The sequence below is a fragment of the Diorhabda sublineata genome, chromosome 3, assembly GCF_026230105.1.
Source record: "Diorhabda sublineata isolate icDioSubl1.1 chromosome 3, icDioSubl1.1, whole genome shotgun sequence".
Lineage (NCBI taxonomy): Eukaryota > Metazoa > Arthropoda > Insecta > Coleoptera > Chrysomelidae > Diorhabda > Diorhabda sublineata.
Window position 1 is genome coordinate 9,976,922 of NC_079476.1, and position 21,050 is coordinate 9,997,971.

General features: G+C 31.1%; 1 protein-coding gene and 1 long non-coding RNA gene across 4 annotated transcripts in view; one reads left to right on the top strand and one right to left on the bottom strand.

Annotated features, from left to right (window-relative positions):
* The window catches only part of LOC130441295 (calcium/calmodulin-dependent protein kinase kinase 1), a 539,168-nt gene that overhangs the window by 117,667 nt on the left and 400,451 nt on the right, over positions 1-21,050 (top strand). The window lies entirely within an intron of this gene.
* On the bottom strand, positions 513-17,695 carry LOC130441297 (uncharacterized). The gene is made up of 3 exons (XR_008909602.1): positions 17,403-17,695; positions 6,010-6,202; positions 513-3,260 (listed from the first exon to the last, which is right to left on the bottom strand). It is a non-coding gene; the product is annotated as an uncharacterized LOC130441297 (long non-coding RNA).

Consider the following 21,050-nt stretch of genomic DNA (forward strand, 5'->3'; position numbering starts at 1 on the left):
AGATATCAAAGGGTAGTAGAATAATGGGGTCCTTGAATAATATTCTTTAACAAATGTAATATCCAAAGCAACAAAGATAAGATTGTACAAAACAATGATCAGACCGACTGTAATGTATGAATGTGAGTTCTGGTTGATAATCAAGTACTGAGAAATATGAGTGTGGGAGAGGAAAGTACTCCGAAAAATACTGGGTGGGGGCGTAAAAGGACAATGAGTAATGGAGAAGAAAAACAAATGCTGAAGAAGCTGAAAGAAATATATAATTGTAATGAGCCTACTATTAGATAAGTATTCAGATCGCAAAAAGTCAGCTGGTTGGGACATGTGTGCAGAATGCCTAGGAGAGCATAAATGAAGGGTGAGGGTATAAAAAGGAGAAGAGACGGGAATAAGAAGTGGATAGGAGAGGTAACATCAGATTTAAAAAGCGAGGGAATAACTGCGTGGAAAGAAGGAACGGATGGAGAGTTATAGTAAAAAGAGTAGATAAAGAAGAACAAAACAAAGCCTGCAGATTGAGAAATATATATTTTGTAAATGTTTTAATTGTAAAAATAATAAAGCCATGGGTATTCAACACAAACCACTACTTCAGGCCTTGAAGGCCTATGGCTAGATTATTTTCTACATTTGCAAAAAATATTTAAAATATATTTTTATTTAAAAATCAAAATATACAGTGATGTTGATTTTGCTGGGTGCCTATACAATATGCGTTCAACAAATGGAGTGATCGTAAAATTTATAGATGCAGCTTTAACTTGGCTAAGCCGCCGTCAAAGTTACTTATTCTACCTGTGTAGCCAAAATTGTCGCATCAAATCTTAGTTCAAAGGAGACCATTTAGATTTCTCGGCTGTTCAAAGAGCTGATAGGAATTTCTGATGCTCCTATTATCAAAATTGACGATAAATCTGCCAAAAAGCTCATTGAAAACCAGATTTTGAGAGATTGAATCAAGAAAAAAATGCTAGCTGTGGAGCACATTGGGACCGAGTACCAACTCACAGACATTTTTACAAAGCCCATGCTTTGTCAGCGACTTCATGTTTTACGAGAAAGTTTGGGTCTACTTTGTGATAATTTCTTTCACATAAATAATGTAAATTGTTGAAAAATCCAGACTCTACAGATATTTTTGTAGCGGCTGTCTGCGGAAACTAAGTTTTTTCGTTCTGAGCTGTTGGCGACCCTGCTTGTGATATTAAGTATTTTTATCTTGACTTTTATTTTACTTCACATATTCCAATTCACTTGTTTTTTATTCACATTTTGTCAAAAACTCTACAAAACCATAAATCGTGTCAGTCTGAGTTTGTTTAGATTGAACATCACATCAATATATACATTTAAATAGTAAACTCGGAAACTCGGAGCGGAAAATCGGAAGTCGGAACAAAATTTCTCTTTGTTACACATGAAAACGAAAGAATTTCTTTGTGTTTGATATGGCTTAAAATAAATAGTAAACGGATACAAAAGATGTAAATTGTATATACACTATTCAACGGTTTATCCACAATTTGCTACCAACGAATATAGAAATAAGAATTGAGAAATGGCGTGGTGACGAATTAATTTGATTTTGAAGGGAACACAGTTTTTAGTGAAATTGACAAATACGAGCTGACTCGCAAACCATCTTATTATGAAACTGAAATTACAGCAAGTAAGATTAAATCATTGACAGGTATTGATCTAGAGTGCGTTTTCACTATTAGCAAAACAATGCTGGCATATTTACCAAATAGTAAACAAACCAAGGAAGAATAACAAAACTACCATTATCTTATCTAATTTGCATGAAACGACTATATTATCCAACGGTCAATGCATCAATTAATTATGAACTAATATTTTAGTCTTGCTCTGGATTCGCCAACAAATTGAAAATTTATTCTTACATTATTATTTTTTCTAAATATATCACAAAAAAACGGTTATGGCAAAGAAGACTTTTAAGGATGATTCCTATAACTGAGCAAACCTCGTTGTTCGGATTATTAGGTAATAGTAAAGTCTTTGAATGTCGTAAATTGACATGAAAAATATTTTCTCTTTGAAACCACAGAGCTTTTGAAAGAACTTATTTCTCAATACGGAGATATACTTTTCCTCTGAGTCGTAAAAAGTGAGGAGAGATATTTTTTATTTTTCGTTACAAAATCACTTCGTTTTTGTCTCAAAAGGTAAAAAAAACTTGAGTAATTTATAATTCCAATTGGTATGTAAAAAAAGTACCTCATCGATACTATGACTTTTGTTAATCATACATCAAGAAGAATACAAAGAGACAACAAAATTATCAATTTAAATATATTTGTTGGAGATTCTAGTTTTTCTAGTGTTGAAATTCTATTTGAAAGAAATCTAAATGAAGATAAGATGTATCTGGATTGACACAGTTGTATTCAGACCTAAATTGGGACATCATGATGTGGTTCAATGGTATCAAAAGATATCATTTCGCTTAGTAGAGAGTCCGAAAGCTATAACAACTGACAACGTAGCTCATTTATAATTTTGGTCTTAAAGCCCAAAGATTAATTGATATGCAGGAATATTCAGCTCTTTTTTGAAGAAAAATAAAAGAAAACGGTTCAATATGACTTTTGGGAACTGTTGATCACGATAAATTTCTATATATAATTGAATGTATGCGTTTCACCACTAAATATGTTGCAAGTCAACTTTCAACAGATTATATGATTTAAAACACAAACACAGATATAGGATCGCAAACGGAAATATAGAAAATTTGTTTCAGTTATTACTATTCCAAAATAGGTAACTCTCCACTACTCCAATTATCAACATCAAGAAGCCAGGAATGATTTATGTTAGTTTAGTAATTTATTAGGTTTTTACGTAGTTCCATCATTGTTAAATGTCCAAACCAGTTGTAAGATTCTCTTATTTGTTATTTTTTCAATTGTTTCTTGTTGGCAGTTATTTCTTATAATTTCATTCTATCCATTCTAGTGCTTCTTCCTATTTTTCTTGGGTACTTCCATACGTTAGTGCTGGAACTGTTATTGTATTGTATACGCTAACTATTACTTTCTTTTATATCTCCTTATTTAACATTGTTTTATTCAATGCTTTCCTTAAATTAAAATTTCTAAATACTATCTCAGATATTCTTACGACGCTAGTAATCATATCAATTCACCATTACAAACTAAGATCTTCAACTCTAATGGAATGAAGGAAATCGGCTCTCCTTAAAATTCTAATGCGTACCCCTGCTTTTGAACCTATAACATATAAACTATTTATTTTATAGATGTTTCACCCATATCCAAAGTTAAATTAATCTCATAATCAAAATTTAGAGCTCTAGATGACACTAAACTGAATGACTAAAACCTGTCTACATATTAAAATGTCGCGATATTGCTGTAAGACAACGGCAGACCGCATTTAGCTCAGCTTACAACGGAAATATTGAACGAATTGGGTTAGGAAACACTGGAACACTTTCCTTATAGTTCGGATTTGTACCACGCAGGTTTTAAATTCACTAGAATTGCCTGTATTACCACCTCACAATTTTCAGTTAAAAGTAGGATCAGTTGTCATCGAACTGCGTAACATTAATCAATCTCGACTGTACAAGTGGTGATGAATAACATTATTGAAGCAAAAATAATAAAGGAAAAATACCATGGAGAGGATGTCTTGATCTCGTGTATACCGATGATTTCAACGAATTTACCATTCGATTTTAAACGTTTAAAATTTTCGGTACGTCTGGCCTTTGCGATAATCATAAATAAATCGCAAGGCTAGTCGGTAGTTTGCGGAAACAACTTTTTTCTCTTTTTTTTCCTGTTTCGCGCATGGACAATAATACGACACGTGTTATCGTATCGGAAAACCGTCATCTTTTTCTATTTACACATCACGAAACAAAACAAAAAATTTGGTTTATCAGAAAGCTTTAAATTGATTAACAGACTGTATCATAACTGTGTATGTTTGTCGATATCAAATTGAAACCTAATAAATAGCCAGTATTTCAGGAAAACTCTGTAAATAAGCAACATCATGTGAATGTTTTTGGATAATGGTTATCGAAACGCGCATCACACAGTGTAGTTGTGAGTGCTGGTGTTGTGGTGGTGTAAATAGTGTATTCAGTACGTTCATTTAGTAGTTATTCATATACAGAGTGTTTATTTAGTAACAATTTTTAAATATTGTACTCAATTGGGTTAAACTGTATATTGTAATAAGAGGGATTATCTGAATATGAGGCATTTTAGCGGTTTGGCATTTGAAAAACACGTATGCCTGCTTTATCACGCAGATATAAGCCACTCGGCATAAGGAACATGTTATTTAAAAAAGTTGATTTTTGAACTAGTTTTTATAAATTTTTTGTACCGCTGTTGCAAAAAATTTTCATGTATCTACTATCTTGCTATGCCTTTTATGTTACAAAGTGCCGAAAGTTGCTTGAATTTGTTAATCTCTTTTTACTTATCGCAAAGTGGAACGAACCTATGTATTTGGTGGACATAGGACCAATATCTAAAATTTCGAATTTCCCATATTTTTTGATTCAGCTGTTCTTTCTAATTTCTATTATTATTGTCCATCGTCAGTTCTTTTGATTAAAAATTTCCACCTAAGATATTTTATCAAAATTCATGGAAAATGTCCTTTTTTTAGAAAAAGTACTAAAACTATTTTTATACACCAAAATCAATGATTTTTATTATGATAATTTAACTTTATTATCATAATTTAAGTTTATGCAACTTTTATAGACTCTCGAAGTTTTTTTAATGAAAAACATAAAAAAAAATTAAAACATTTATAACAAAAATCGCTCAAAAGTTGGCCTTTACACAAATTGATTATAAGTACCATAGTTTAGATTACCTATGGGTTCGTGCCGGTTTACGAGAAAAAATTTTTTTCCTCTTAGCTTCTGCCTTTTTTCAAATGTTGTCCTTAGGAATTCCAGTTCTTTGTTTCAAATGTTTGTTTAAACTTATACTAAATAAAATTCAGTTTTTTATTCTTTCAGAACAAAACATAATTTTTAAAGATCATGACTGGGCATAGGGACAAAGGATTCACGATCTTGAACTCGAAAATATTCCTAAGAGTGGGCAAAAAATTTATTGTGAATTGAATGGTACCTACTCTTCTTATATGGAAAAGAGGGGGTTTTTGTTTGCCGAAAAACTCCGTAACCCTTTTATACGGTTAATATTATCAAAAAAAATTAACCTAAATAAAAGTTGCTGGAAATAGGGTGTCAACCTCTGGGCCACCTTGCACATCAAAGTAAAAATTTCAATACAGAAATCGATTCCTTAAAAATAATGGGGTTTTAGGTTTTACCTTTTTTTCGTACGGCCAACAGTTTGGCCATAAAACTACAATGTCTAATAATTTGTTTGTGTGTTTCGCCTCAGTTTACAGCAATAACATTTCATTTGAGTTTGTTCAATTTCTGTTGCCATTTGATTTTAGCTTATTGTTGGCATTGTTAAAATTGGACGGTAATCAACTGCGAACTATTTTTACACTTAATTTCTCAGACCATTTTTAATCCCGTTTCAGAAATATTTTGCTTTCAGAACATCTGTATTTTATCATTTTATTGCTACGTTTTTGCGGTATAGCAAATGTTAGAGTTACTTCCTGTCTATTATCTCTCTCTATTCTAGTTCCTGAATTTTTTCTCCTCTCATCACATTAAAATTTACACCCACTCTTCCAATTACTTATCACTAGAGTAATTTCGTAACTACTACGCCTCTGCCTCGGATTAATTTTGCTGTGAGACTAGGAAAAACCAAATGTTCGAACAACCAGTTTTATGATGCACCCTAGTAACTAAATAATACCATATTGTGACTCGTTAATAGAAAATACTTTTTAATATCTCTTATACCGTGACCGGTTGATAGAACATCTCACTATCGTCGGAGTTAATAAGTTAGTAGGTTTTTGTTGACGGTGGTAAAAGCACATGTGGTTGCTTACTTTTTCTGTTGACTGACTTTCCCAAGATAGAGGACCATTGTCACCCACTGTGATTCATTAATAATGCATTTTGTTGCTATGTTGCGATATCCGTGGACATATTATTGTGAATTTTCCATTTCCTATTGTATCAGCAGAGAGTATTTCAATAATTTTTCACAATTATTCTCCATTTACCGGAACCAATCGAATTCTATAATTATACGAGAATAATATATTCGTTATTATCTAGTGATTCATCTATTGGGAAATATGCTGACAGAAGGTTATTTAGAAAAAAATATGGTGAGTTATGTAAAGAAAAAATCCAGAACATTCTAAAAAGTAAAACGCATAAAGATCAAATTACGTAAACAACTGTCAGCATTTCATTAGTATAAATATGAATATTGTAAACATCAAAATAATTAATCTAGTTCATTCAAAGAATTTTGTTAAATCAATCTTGAAATTAATTAAGTTCATACACTTGAAAAATTGTAAATTGTGTTTTTTGTAACAATATTGTTTTCAAAAATAGATTTTCAAAAGTAAAATCTTTAACTGGCGCAGTCACAGTAGAATTTGTGTGGTCGCGAATTTTACGCATAGTGCGGCAAAGTATTTTAAGACAGTAGTGCCAATACCTTCGTTTCTACGAGGGACTGGAACTTCAAATTACTTTTTAATATTCTGGATAATTCGGAAATTTAAAAGAAGAAATAAAAATAGAAGAAAAGAAGGAAGAAGAATATTAATTTAAAACAAGAAGAGGAACTATAGAAGATAATATGAAACATACTTCCGTTATTTTTAGTTCTTAAGGATGGAGTTATGTGAAGAAAAAATCCAGAACATTCTAAAAAGTGAAACGTATAAAGATCAAATTCCGACAACTGTCAGTATTTTATTAGTATAAATATGAATATTGTAAACCTCAAAATAGGAATCTCGTTCATTGAATGAATCTTGTTAATTAAATCGTGAAATTAATTAAGTACATTCGCTTGGAAAATTGTGTATTGTTTTTTTTGTAACAATAAAGTTTTTAAAAATAGATTTTCAAAAGTAAATCTTTAACTGGTGATAGGACAAAAACTTGCTGTGAAATAACAACCTTTAAAGATATAATGAGTCACGGTTATGTACGTATTCAGTATTTAGTCATAAATATATATATAAATAATTGATTCAATTAAATAATTCTCATTACTTTTTATCGACAAATTACCACAATAGTAGATTGGATATTAGTAATTTATTTCTAAGTGGAATATAATTCTTCAACTTTTCTCGTGTACCTTTTTTTTTACTTTGAAATGTATCTGGAGTATATAACTTGGTAGATTTTTCTATCAATTTGTTTATGTATCAGTCTGTAATATCTCCAAACTCCCGAAGGCGAAACCCTATAAGCTTCTTTGGAAATGATTAATAGTTGTCTCCTTCTAAAGTTGATAAAAGCACATACTTGAAAGGGAAGACGTATTTTGAACTTTCGTTTTAATATCATCTTCAAAAATTGTACATCAAAAGACAAGTTTCCAAGAAACTTTAGGACGGACGGAACATACGAACTTACGAAAGTAAAAAGACAGTGGTGTACTTTAGTAAATGATTCCATTAAATAATTAGAAATCAATTAGGGTGGTGGGTGGATTGGAATGTAATGAATACTTATTTTATACTCGCCACTTATCGCTCGCAAACAAAATTCTAACAGCTCGCACTTCTCAAAATATTTTTGGGATATTTACTTTTCACTTTTAGATCAGTCTGGTTAGGTTTAATTATCGAATTATTGTTTGACAAATTGATTTTAGATTTTTATATACTTAAATAGCATCATATACAAATATACTTGAGCCATACTAAAATATTTTAATTCAAAATTAGCCTCTGGTACAATTCAAACAACAATAAAAATAATATAAATAATAAAAACAAAGAGAAACTCTCATATTTTTCTATAATTGTACAATGACTTGTCTAATTGTGTTAATTTTTCACTGCAATAATTTGACGTAGTTGACACCTCCCAGATGGCCGTGTTCGTTAGGATGGTTTTCTGTGATTTTATAAATGAAGAAAATCTGTTGAAGTTCATTTCTTTGAAGAACAAGATTTTTTTGCATCTAATTAATCTTATTTCCACCGAGAAAATTCCAATATCAAACATAATAGCTTGACAATCGATAGCGCTCCAGCTATGATGGGTTGTGATAAGGGTCTCGTGTTAAGTCACAAAGATGAAAGGTTTCCCCAATTAGCTCCAAATACCAAGCATTTTCCAATTCTTTCAGAAAATATTTTTCAAAATTCATGGGAACGAATGTTTTATTGGAGCAGTTGGTTATTTTACCCTTCATTGAAATTGATGTCCAACAGTTCGCATCTTGTGTTTTGCAGAAATAATTGCATTTCAAAATGTCTCAACTCTAACATCAACTTCGAAAGCGTTATTTAGTTCAACATATTGTGTGAATCCTCTTTCTCAAATTTGAAGTTAATTAGAAACAAACATTGCAATCAACTTACAAATGAACATTTGAATAATTGTATTCGAATGGCCGTATCAAATTATACTACAAACTGTTATTCCTCTCATTGAACATAAATTAAAATAGTGCATTATTCAATTTGTTGCTTCTATACTATTTTAGTTCCATACATGCATAAAAACTTTGTTTACGTAGTAAACACCTCTGGTTACTTTTTACGGGACGTTTCCATTATTTATGTTAGTAAACGAAATAAATGTGTGTGGAACACAACTATGCATTATTTGATTGGCTTACATCTTTTACAGTTCTCTGTATCTATTCCAAAATTATAGAAGTAGATCAACATATTAAAAAGTTTGGTGACCGCTGCTCTAAAGCATCAATTTTATAATAATTTTTCCATGGTATTATTAATTTTTACAACCTTAGATATCGGAAATATTAAGATTCAAATCCACATTTGGAAGAAAAAACTCTTCAGATATATTTTTCAGTAAGGGTGTGCTCTGAAACTTTCTTCTGAATGACACAAAATTATATGAAGCAATAAAATGATCTCCCACACATTTTAGGCAGTACATTTCAGAGTGGATCCTGGAATTGATTTCTCAGGATGACAACTGCCCTTCACATCATAGTTAAATGGATAACTATATCAGTAGGTCTAGATTTATAACAAGGTTTAATAAATAAATATATAAATATTGCTTCAATATTTGGAAACAAATTTCGAGCAAATGAAGCAAAAGTTTCACACTAGTTTATTTTAGTATTTTATTCATTTTATTCGCAATTGGTTAATGAACATTTGATTTGATAAATTTAGGACTTAACAGTTTCAAGATGATGTTTGCATCAGTTTCTGAAAGGTTAGTATCGACCCAGCATCATCCTTATTACGTAAATGTATCATTGAATCTTGTAGGCCTTCAATAATTCCTTCAAGTCCACTCTTCCTATTTTAAGAATTCTGGCATCTCGTCTCAACTTCAGTCTTCCGTTTTTTATTGATTCGGCACTGAAGATCCACAAGACTTAGATCACCAACCGCAAATTTTATATATTTGACCACGTGCATTTCCTCAATCCGGCAAGTTGTTGATAAAGATGTTTCTTCCACTAATTATTTCCTTCTACTGGGCCATATATTGTCCACAGAATCATTCCAAGAACTATACACTTCGTCATCGTGCAATTTTCCGATATATTAGTCAGTACCGGGCGTATGAGAACTTTGAAGCCGAATACTTTCGTTGATATAGGAAGAAAGTAGATCTTCATTTATGAGTCTATGAAAAGTTATATTTGAAGAAATGAGTCGTTTCTCTTTTGTTAATATCGTTAATAGCTATCACAATCAATACTACCAGTCACTCCAAAGTATAGGTCAGAAACTCCTGAATCGAAATTAACTAGACGAAAATTCAATAAGTAACAAAATATTCCAATTAATTAGGTCCTATAAACTTAGAAAATCCAGACTTACTGAATGAGAAAAAAAGTACATCACTTACAGAAATTCTTATATGCCATACAAGAATGAAACTTCAACATATTTTTTTCATATTTAAATAAAATAAAAAAATTAGATCTAGTTGTTTAATGTGAGATAAAAATATTGAGGATCAACGAAACTGCAACATCTTAGGATCGTCCAGTTCAAAATCAAGTATCTACGTATAATTTCCGTTTTTGTCACTTGCTAACTATCTTTAATAGATTATAGAAATTCTTCTTTTCAATCCCGAACATCAATTGCTCTGAATTCAGCTTTCAGCCCTGAATATGAAAGCTCGGTTATTATTTCTTCAGGAATATTACACGATGATATTAATTTAATTAATTATCATACACTTCACAATGCTGCTCTATTTTTACTAAGAGAAGCCACCGAATGTTTCGATTCAGTGTGCAATCTCACCTACCTTTCTACCTGATGCAACTGAGCCTTGTGGATTGAGTTCGAGTCCTGAGAGAGGAGAGAGAAATACTTTATTGTCAAAAAATTGTTACAATTTGTAGATAGAAGCTTGTAAAACTCAAAATACAAACATAAAGATAACTAAATAAACATAAAACAAATAAAATAAAATTTCAATATACAACCCCAATGAGTAAAAAAATTATAGATAATAGTATACTTTATAAATCCTTAGCAAAAATTGAACCAGTATGCAGCATGCCTGGAATTAAATATTATTATTAGAATAGAAGTCGTTTACGGAGTGAAAGGCACTTTCCAGTAAATATGCCCTCAAATTATTACGGAATGCGGTAAGAGATGATATCGGTTTAATTTCAATTGGCAAGTGATTGTGCATTTTTTTGCATTGTAAAATATTGAGTCCTTAACTAATTCTGAACGAGGAGTAGGTAGGTAAAGGTCGTGTTCTACGATCCTAAGTGGATAGCCGTGTACAGTTCTATGGAAACTAGTCTCGGCAGGAGGAACTTAATTTTTTAGATAAGGCGGAAATATATATATTTTATTTCAAGGAATTGTATACAACAAGCCTTAAGAATTTTACAGATTCAAAGACATCAATGGTGGTGTTATTTAATAAAAAAGGCACCAATGTATTTTTATATGATAAATCTTTTGGTTTTAGAAACGTTGAGCTAGAGAAGATTGGAATCACATCATGATTTAAAGGTGATTAGGTCACTAGATATGGTCCTATGAGGTGCCGTGAGATCAGGGCTGCTTCAAGAAAAACTAGTGTCGTTTGCACATAGACATAACGATTTTCTGTTAGCACCTTTTCTAGTCTTTTATTTATTATCACTTCTGTCTAAGAGCCAGTGAAATTTAGTTGAGGGCATTTTTTTAAGAGACTTTATGGTTAGTGCCTCTTTAAGTGCTATAGGTGAGGATTAGCACTGATCGTGGATCTATGAGGGCAGAACACGTCTCTTCTATTTTTTAGTTAGGGCTAACATTCTTTTCATTAGTCTTCTGGTAGTTGAGGATCATCTATATAATATTTACAGATCAATTGGACGGTTCTAAGAGGGTGGCAAACAAAACATATCGTAGAAACAATCAACTTCCTAGTATTTAGTTACGCAATATGTTATTTCAAGTATATCTGACAATTAATAGTACAAAATGGCGGTTCTAACTACCTGACAGAACGACTTGAGCATCTAGTATACGCGTCTTTATTTCGTGATCTATATCGCACAATAGTTTACATCTTGGACGAATGAGGTTTACATTATGAATACTTTAAATATGAAAACACATATATTCATTTACCCTATGGAGCTGATATTTTAATACTCATACGTTGGAAATACAACTGAAAAACTGCAAAAAATTTCATTAGAAAATAACTTTGCAAATATGAGAAACACGAAAAAGCCGTTCTATTGTTTTTGATAGGAAATTAAATTCTTTACAAAAAGAATAATTAGAATTATCTCATATAGTTGAAATGAAAAAATTTAATAAATATTTTCCACAATTGGACGCTCAAATATCTTTTGAACTAAGTTAAAAAGAAGACATACGGCTAGGGACATTTTTGAGATAAATTGATTTTCTCACAAAAGCTTTTATTATTCACTTATTTCACTTAGATGTCGAAATTAAGTGAAAACAACTGTTTATTGGTCCTTTAGAACTGAAAAATCAAACAATTGAATACAATTCATGAATTTATGTTTGAAAATTTCACTAGCAGACAGCCAGTTATTTATAATAAGCAATTAAATAAACTTAATAATCTTATTCACAAAAAAATAGTTCAGCCCTTGAATCACAAGACAATTAGAATCTTAAACACCAAGATACCTAACGATATTTCACAGTTTCTATCTCTAGGCTCTTGTAGTGATGGAACGATAATTAAATGAAATTATGTCAGACAATATGAATTATACATCCTCTTTTATATAAACTTAATAATAATAATAGCTAAAACAAATAACATTTTGAATAACTATTTTCCTGAACGTGAAAAATCATTGATGCCCATTCTTTATTTCATTGTCCGAAATTTTTGACAAAACCAGTTAAATATCGCAGTATTGAAATTAAAACGATAAACCTCTGTTTTTGGTCCAATTATTCAGTAGAAAATTGCTTAATCAGGGGCTGTATATACAGTGGCGAGATGCATAATTCACTTTAATGTTTAGGGTAGACACAACTAAATGAAATATCATGTAATCCAATTTCTATTAACAATGATTAAACTCAAACTACACAAGAATCAGTAGAAAAGAATCAGTTATTCAATAAACCTCAATCAAGTCAAGTTTTCCTACAATCAGTTAATCAAATTATCAACATTCAAATACTGTCTCACAATTATCAGGCAATCGGGAAGTTTCATTCGATTTTAGTTCTCCTGTCGTATTAAACTGTTTATTAAATAAAGGTTCAGAATTTCTTTTAGCATCGGTCGTCTGGAAATAAGTATAAAGCGCGTGCTTTACTCGACTCAGGTTCATAATCAAATTTTATAACGAATAAATTTGTAAAAAACATTTGCTAGTTAGTGGCATTAATTAAAATTTTACTCAAAACAATCATTATACAAACCCAACCATACAATGAAGAAATACTTCATATCAACCAAACAAACTTCGTATACAACATTTTCGTTTCTTTATAAAATTACTGAAAACCTACCAACTACACGCCCAGACGTGGCTTCATTTTCAATACCGCCAAATATAACGTTAGCTGATTAAATATTTTAGCCCGAGACCCAGCAACAGAAATACACAACAAAGTAATAAAGCCTAGTGAACGCCAGCTGCGGCTTGGTAGGTGGGATGAGCGAGTAGCCTCCCATGCACGAAAAAAAAAAGGAATTCAGTAATTTCCTTCCATCTTAAAATGTGTGAAATTATAACTATCTCAATATCTTGAAGAAACAAATCAATCAGCTGACTATACGATAGTCAGGTGCTGCGAACATGAAAAATAAAATCTTCATAGTTTTCTGATGTTTTTGGACATTTTGATGAAATACTGGATAAATTCTTGCGATTTCGCTATTATTGAAAAAAGACGTTTCTTTCCTATTCTCATAAAGGCTAGGTTATAATCTTATCCTGTGAATGCTGCGTTAAAATCAGATCTTATAGCTTCATATAGTTGAGAAACATTTATAAATCTTTGACAACTTCCATGAGAACATGAAAACTTTCTGATAGATTGACCATGTTGGCTAACATAATTATTAATACGTCATTGTCTAAACAACGAATTGTCACGTTCGCATTACTATTTATGTGGCAAACGTTGAAAACCATTTTTATCTGCACTTATTTGTAAACCAGACACGAAATTTCTTCAACTAAAGTTTTTTCAACTTTTGAATCTTCAACTGTATATTTATAACAGGCATCTGCATCTGTAAAAAGTTTTATCTGTAATATACGTACCCATATGATCTTCTTCCCAAATTTCATTGAGAAACTGTACAATTGCTTCCTTAAAATTGATTTTCTTGAGCTCTAATGAAAAATCTCTTTTTTGCACTTGGTCAAGGCCTTGCACCAGGCTCGAGCTCAGCATCTAATTGATGGAAAAATGTATCTATCAAAGAAATGACGATTGCACATATCATTTGCAGAGCTTTTTTTTAAATATTCCCACCATAGTTTATTGTGGGGTCTGTATTTTGTGGTGGCTCGAAATGTTCATATTTTCTTAATAAAACCATTAATGCTGACTATGCGTCCATAACATTCACTGTGATACAACTGAAATTTGTTTTTTTCTTTAGGAATTATAGTTTCGTTTCCAGCTAATTTATTATTCTTTCAAACAATCATTACTGTACTGGACTTAATAAGATAATCTTGACTGAATGATTTAAAGAAGTAGTTGTTTTTTGCAGAAAACGCAAAAGGCGTGATGTTAACATTTTTATTGATTTTTAACGGTTACTATAATAATGTGTCTTGACTACACTCTTCGAGTGACTACTTTTATTCCTCTATTCTAGAGGCTCTTTATTTTCGCATCTTTTCTGTTTCCCCCAAAAATCTTTTACAATGCTCCACACAAAAAGGCCTCAAAGTGTTCCTCATTAATTTATAAGCTACGTTGAAAATTTGTAAGCAATTTTTAATATACTACTGTGATGAATAAAAAAAACCAACTAGTAGTAAGTCGAGGGTTACCTGGTCCGCTGATGCATATACATAGGCAATAGATGCTTCCGCTTAACTCTGTTAGCATCTGACAGTTTTTCCACCGAGATATAACCAGCAGACTTATATATGTATTCACAGTTATATATAAGCTATAATAAATAAAATTTTATTCGTGAGGAAATCATTGAAAGTATATTTTTTTTCCATTTCCGAGGCCCCAGCTGACGTATAATATATTATAGTATAGTCAGTTGATTGTTTTGTTCCTTCGAGAAATTGAGTTACAATTTAACAAATGTTTGGTTGGAAAAGATTGACAGAATTTTTTTTTCTCCCATCCACCGAGTCGCATCTGCTGTTCACTAGGCTTTATTTCATATCTCTCTGATGCATCTCACCAATTATCTTTCGAGAGGTAAGAATTAACCTAATTTTCACCTGGCTCCTGTACTATTTTACATGAAGGAAAACATAGATATAGGAAGTACTGAGCGTCGGTCCAATGAAACAAAATAATCATTTTTCCAACATATAAAAGATAATGGATGGATTGTTACTAGAGAAACAACATGGGTTAATGACAAACAGTTCAAGAAAGAGACAAAATGCTATATATCAAGTATTCCAATTCAAAATAAACTGGAACAATTTTAGGAAATCGAAAATATATACAGTGAGAGAGGATTTGGTCAAAATGAAGAATGGTGTGAAAAAGAATTCAAAGAAAACGTGTAACAAGATGAAACGGGAAGATTTGTTGTGCCCATTTTGACGAAATTAAATACACAAGATCCTGAACCCAAGGTATTCTCTCCATTGGTTGGAAAACTAGGAAAGGATCCAACGGTAACACAATTTTACCAGAATTTTATGAGTATTATGAGTTTTACAAATTAGGACCCATGTCACCCGTCAAGATGATAACGCAGCATCACTAGTGTACTAGTTACCACTTCATGGAGTCACGAAACAAGAAAGTTTAAGTACAAAACGAAGGCTGCCTTCGATGGTTCTTCAGAAACCTCTATAAATCTTCCTTTGAATGATTGCCTTAAGGTTGGACCAACAACTCAGCCAGAACTATTCACAATACTAATCAAATTCACAAGCTTCAACGCAGTTCTTGCAGTAGATGTAGAAAAAATGTATTGCCAAGTACTTATACGACCAGAACATTCACAAAGAATTCTACGGCGGTCTGATACCAACCATGACATCACAGAATATAAATTGAAAACCGCGATATACAGTACACCAAGCGCACCCTATCTTGCTATAGTGCACTAAATGAAATTGCAATTAAACAGTGAGTGAGCTGCAGCTACAGCTATTACAAGAGGATTTTATGTAGAAGATCTTTTATATGGAAGCTGAAAATTGAGTTACAAAAAATATTATCTAAGGAAGATTGTCATTATAACATAAATATTATCGAACGTAACCAAAGGAGTCATACTACAGACTCCTTTACAATAATTGAATTGTCTGATAGCTCTTAAATGCAAATGAGGCGTTAAAAAAATGATCATATTAATGTAATCGAACAAATGGACAATAGAGATAAATATGTTCAATCCAATATATCACGGAAAGAAATTAAAAATACTGTAAAAATTTTCTTGTGAAAACTTAGATTCGTCATATCTTTCACAACGAATTCTATATAATACTTCTGACAGTAACCTCACACGAAGGTTAAAATCTAGTGATACTAATTCTAACAATAATATTCTTTCTATTTATAACCCTTTACCACTAAATTTTCCGGAATTTTTGAACAACATATAATAGGGATTGGCAATACCTTAACATTCATTCTAGTTTCTTCAAATTCAAAGATAGAACTAATAAATTGATCAACACCTTTTCTCAATAAGCATTGGCTGCTTCAAAGATACAGGTTGTAAAATATCTGTGGCTGTTTTATTTTCTTCGCAATTGCTTCTTAGTGGTTTAATAAACAAGACAAAATCTGCTCTTACACATGTTAGTATAGTAATGTCTCTACACTACCTAAACCACCAGAGCCTAATTTTTAACTTTTTATTTTTCACTTAATGCTGAAAAACAACAAGATCACTTCTAAAACCAGTTTCAACGTTATTATAAGTGAGGAAAACCTTGTTTTCGTATGTTAAACGTCGTCAAGTTAATCATATTTCTAAATCATGTCAAATTTTCTAAATTAGGTTCAGAAAAATATACATAGAAACAGAGTCATTAGAATGGAACGCGGAGAACGGAAATTGAGAAAATATAACAGTACATATATACACATTGGTCAGTCGAAGAGCTCACTCAACAATCGGATAACCTTTCACAAAAGCGATAGCAAATTATATATTAACAGGTATTCATTAGCTGCATTAGCATATTGCTCAATATGATCAATATATGAATAATAAAATTGTTTTTAATAAACTTAGTGCATATCTTTGAATTTCTTTTATTCTATAAAAGAAATTCAACGCCATCGGGAACTAACTAACCTTACCTAACGTATAAAATTGAACTTAACTCATAACGACCTAACCTATAAAATTTAATGTTATTCATAATCGAACCAATAAGTTATAAGTATTGTGTCTTTATTTAGTTATTTTTGTGTTTGTTTCTTAGTTTTTTACTAGCTTTTGTTTACAAATTGTGAACACTGCTTCGTTCCATGTCAACATTTTCTTCTTCAAAACTTTTCTTATCACGTTGTCTCACGTTTCGTTTAGATTTCCTATTTCTTTTTTGTTGGCTTTTGGCTTACCAAAATTTTTTTATTTGTTTTGAATTGTCCATTACCTGTAATTCTACTCTTTCCTGTCACTTTCCAAATATTTCATCTTTGTAGCTTGTATTCTACTTGTTTGTTGCTGATGTAGTATCCACGATTCTCAGCCATACAATAGTATGGGCCTAAATATAGTTCGAAATACTACTACAATTTCGGTTTTTCTGGATATTTCTCTTTTATTTATGAATCTATTAACCAGAGCATAATATACTCTGTTGGCATTTTCAATTCTTCTATTTATTTCCGTCTCTAGGTTTCAATCTGCTTCTAGTTCAACTCCTGAATATTGCACTACGTTTACCTGAAACGTTTACAGAAACAAAATATAATGACAAAAAAACCGTAGCGACAAACATAAACGAAAAACAAAAGAAAAAAATATGAAAAATGACTGAAAATAGCGACTACTCCAGGTAAACTCTAGCACTTAACGAAAATAATGTTTTTTAATAGAGGATTAGAGAATAGAAAGTTGGCTACAAGTTTTATAGTGAGCAGTGAATTCAAAGCAAATGATATAGATTTTGAGGGAGTATGTAACATAAGAATGACACATATAAGAAGACAAAGACGAAGACACTTAAGCAAAGTTCTATGGAGAACTAGAATAAGTACTCAAAAGATATCAAAATATGATAATAATAGAAGATATGGACGAAAATAGTAAGCACGTCATTCGACCTCATTAATATCCATAAGGAACGGTACAACAAAGAACCAAAATTATCACCTACTGAAAGAAATGAAACCTACAGAAAAAGTAACAAATGTAGTTACATAGGAGTCGTTGCGGATAGCTACCACCAATTTCAAAACCCAAACATATAAGCTAGCTAGAATTTACAATTAAAAAAATACGATTTGTGAAAAATGAGAGACGCTAAAGTAACAAAAAATTAAAGAACTAAATTTAAGAACTTGCGTCGAAGAAACGGAGGGATGGTCAGAAACTGTAATAAGAGATTTTACAGTTTGAATATTAGGAAACCCCAAGGGCAAAAATCAAGATGAGTGGTTTGATTAATAATGTAAACTGGTATTGGAAAAAGAAATATGACAAAACAAAAAATATCATAAGAAAACAGCCAAGAAAATAAAAAAGGTATATAATAAAGCATAAAAAATGATATGCGGGAAGAACAAGAGATCTTGCTTAGAAAGGTAGCCATTGGCCTAGTACAACGATCATAATATAAGTTCTAGATTAGAACATTTCATTCAAAAGACATAACAATTAACAATTCATACTTATATAACTTGAAAGATACCAAAAACAGATTTGTCATATGGAGTCGATATCAGAAATTTACATTCTAGGATTCAATAATGATTTCCTTGGTAATTAGTTATCTTGAAATGGAATATTTTTTATAATTTCGCAACGCAAAAATTTCGAGTGAACTTAAACATCATTCAATTTTACACAAAAACGGTACTCTATTAATTTATTACCTAAAGCTGCTGCCCAAACATTAACTTATTTAAAGTTGGTAGTAGTGTGTGCTTTCTTGTATTGTTTGACAAAAATCCACTCTAATCGGTGGATCGTCTGGCAAGAGATGTTGGACTTGTCTGTAATGATAAAGATGTAGCTGTTGCTCCTTAAGTACCATTTTTGTGAAACGTTACAAGAAACGAAAGCCCTTATTTTTAAATGTATCCGTTTTATTGATGGGGTCTCATTTACGCGACAAAAAACTTTCATCGGTTATTACTATATAATTTTTAAATCAAAATATTCAGGAAACGGTACACAGTATCGAGTTTTATCAAGAGTACCTTTTTGGTGTAAACTTGAATGATGTTTAAATTCACTTGAAATTTTGCTTAATAAATCTAATATTGAAAAAGTTATGTTCAATACTACTTAGTACGAACCGTGCAATTAGCAATTATTAGAGTCAAACATAAAAATAAATTCATTGGATATATGAACTTCCAAAACATAATCGTACAAAATTTCAATACAATGTTGCCAGTAGTTGTAATTTTTTTGTCTTCAACGTCCTTTATCTTGAATGACGTGACGAAAATTTTTCACTGAGCAAACCCTAAATAGTTTTCAGCTCTTTCTCTAGGATAGATAGGATCACCTTTTCTGAAACACACTGTATATACCGCTCAACACAGCACTTGGATGAAAATAATTAATCACTAATATTCAATAATATGGCAAAAATATTTTTATAATACAACTTGTTTTCATCTGGTTTTGAAAAAACGTGAAGGTGAAATTTTCAGAACAGTGCACGGAAAAATTTTCCCGATATCAATTTTTCTTCATACGCTAATTAGAAAAATACAATTGAAATTAGTTGTAAAAGAAAAACAATTATTGTATAAATAACACTTTTCAGAAAACAACGGCATAATTAGGATATCGGTATATAAGAATCGGTATTAATGGTAACATTTATTCTACAATTAGTATTATTACAGAAATTTGGTCCCATTTTCTAGATTTAAAGATGCTGAAGCTTGAATTGTGCAAGTGAGAAGGTTCAAACAATATTTGTGATACTCTTATTTTTTGGCTGATGATATGACATCAAACATGCTTTCCAATAGAACTATTCATCTCAAGTTTCGCATAAAAATGAGTTTACTTGTTCTGCCGTTAGTACCCTTTTTTGGGATCCAGCCTACAACCTACCGCTCCAAAAAAGCAAACATTTTAGGAAATTTTGTGTTATCAGTAATTTCTCTTATAGCTGAACGTTTCTCTAGCAATGAGACCCGATTCCATAACGTGGAAGATTTCATACTTTGGCTTTTTCGATAAAATAAAACTGAAGAAAATCATCATTCACAGTTTCCTTCTTTGAAATCTCACTATTCCATAAAAAATTGTTTGTTTGCTTTCAAGTACATTTTTTAAACGTAACATGAGTTTAACTGTCAAAAAAATAAAACAATACCGTTAATAAATATATCATTACTTTGGAAATGTAACGAGTTCATGGAAAAAAATTTGTAACTTGTATGGAAAAAAATTATTTTAACCTCTTTCAATCGTCTATTTTTGCGTAAAATTTCTGCACATCCTGTATACTATAAAAGTTGTTTGGCTGACCTACTTGCTTTAAGGGATTTCAGCGTAGGATCTTTGCAAGGAAAATATCAATGTTTGATTTGGAACTGTTGATAACGTGGAAGCGTAGGTTAAGGATTTTACATTACCGGGAATTAGATACGACATAAATACAAAAGTTGGAGAACTGTGTTAAAAGAAGGAAAAAAGAAAAAAAAAACTACATAAAACGATTCAGTAACTTTGTGTTTGAATATTTTCTATGTTGTCTCTTTGATGAAGTTGATACAGCTCAGTTTATTTTGATATAAGTTAATTTGTAATTAATTTAAGTATGTATATATACCTTATCAATATGTATAAATCCTACAATTCTTATGTTTACATTATATGGTTGCTCAATAAGATAACTTTTTTACTTCTATGTGCTAGTCTTTGTAGTTTAATACAGTGTGAGTTCTATGTTTGGAACGCCTCAATTATCTCGGAAACGGTTTGTACGATTTTTATAAATTTTTTGTGCGTAATTTACATTATTGTGAGATCTTTTCTTTTTCCAGAAAAAAATGAACAGTGTTATTTCAAAAAAATCACCCTGTATATATTTCTCTATATCTAAATGCCA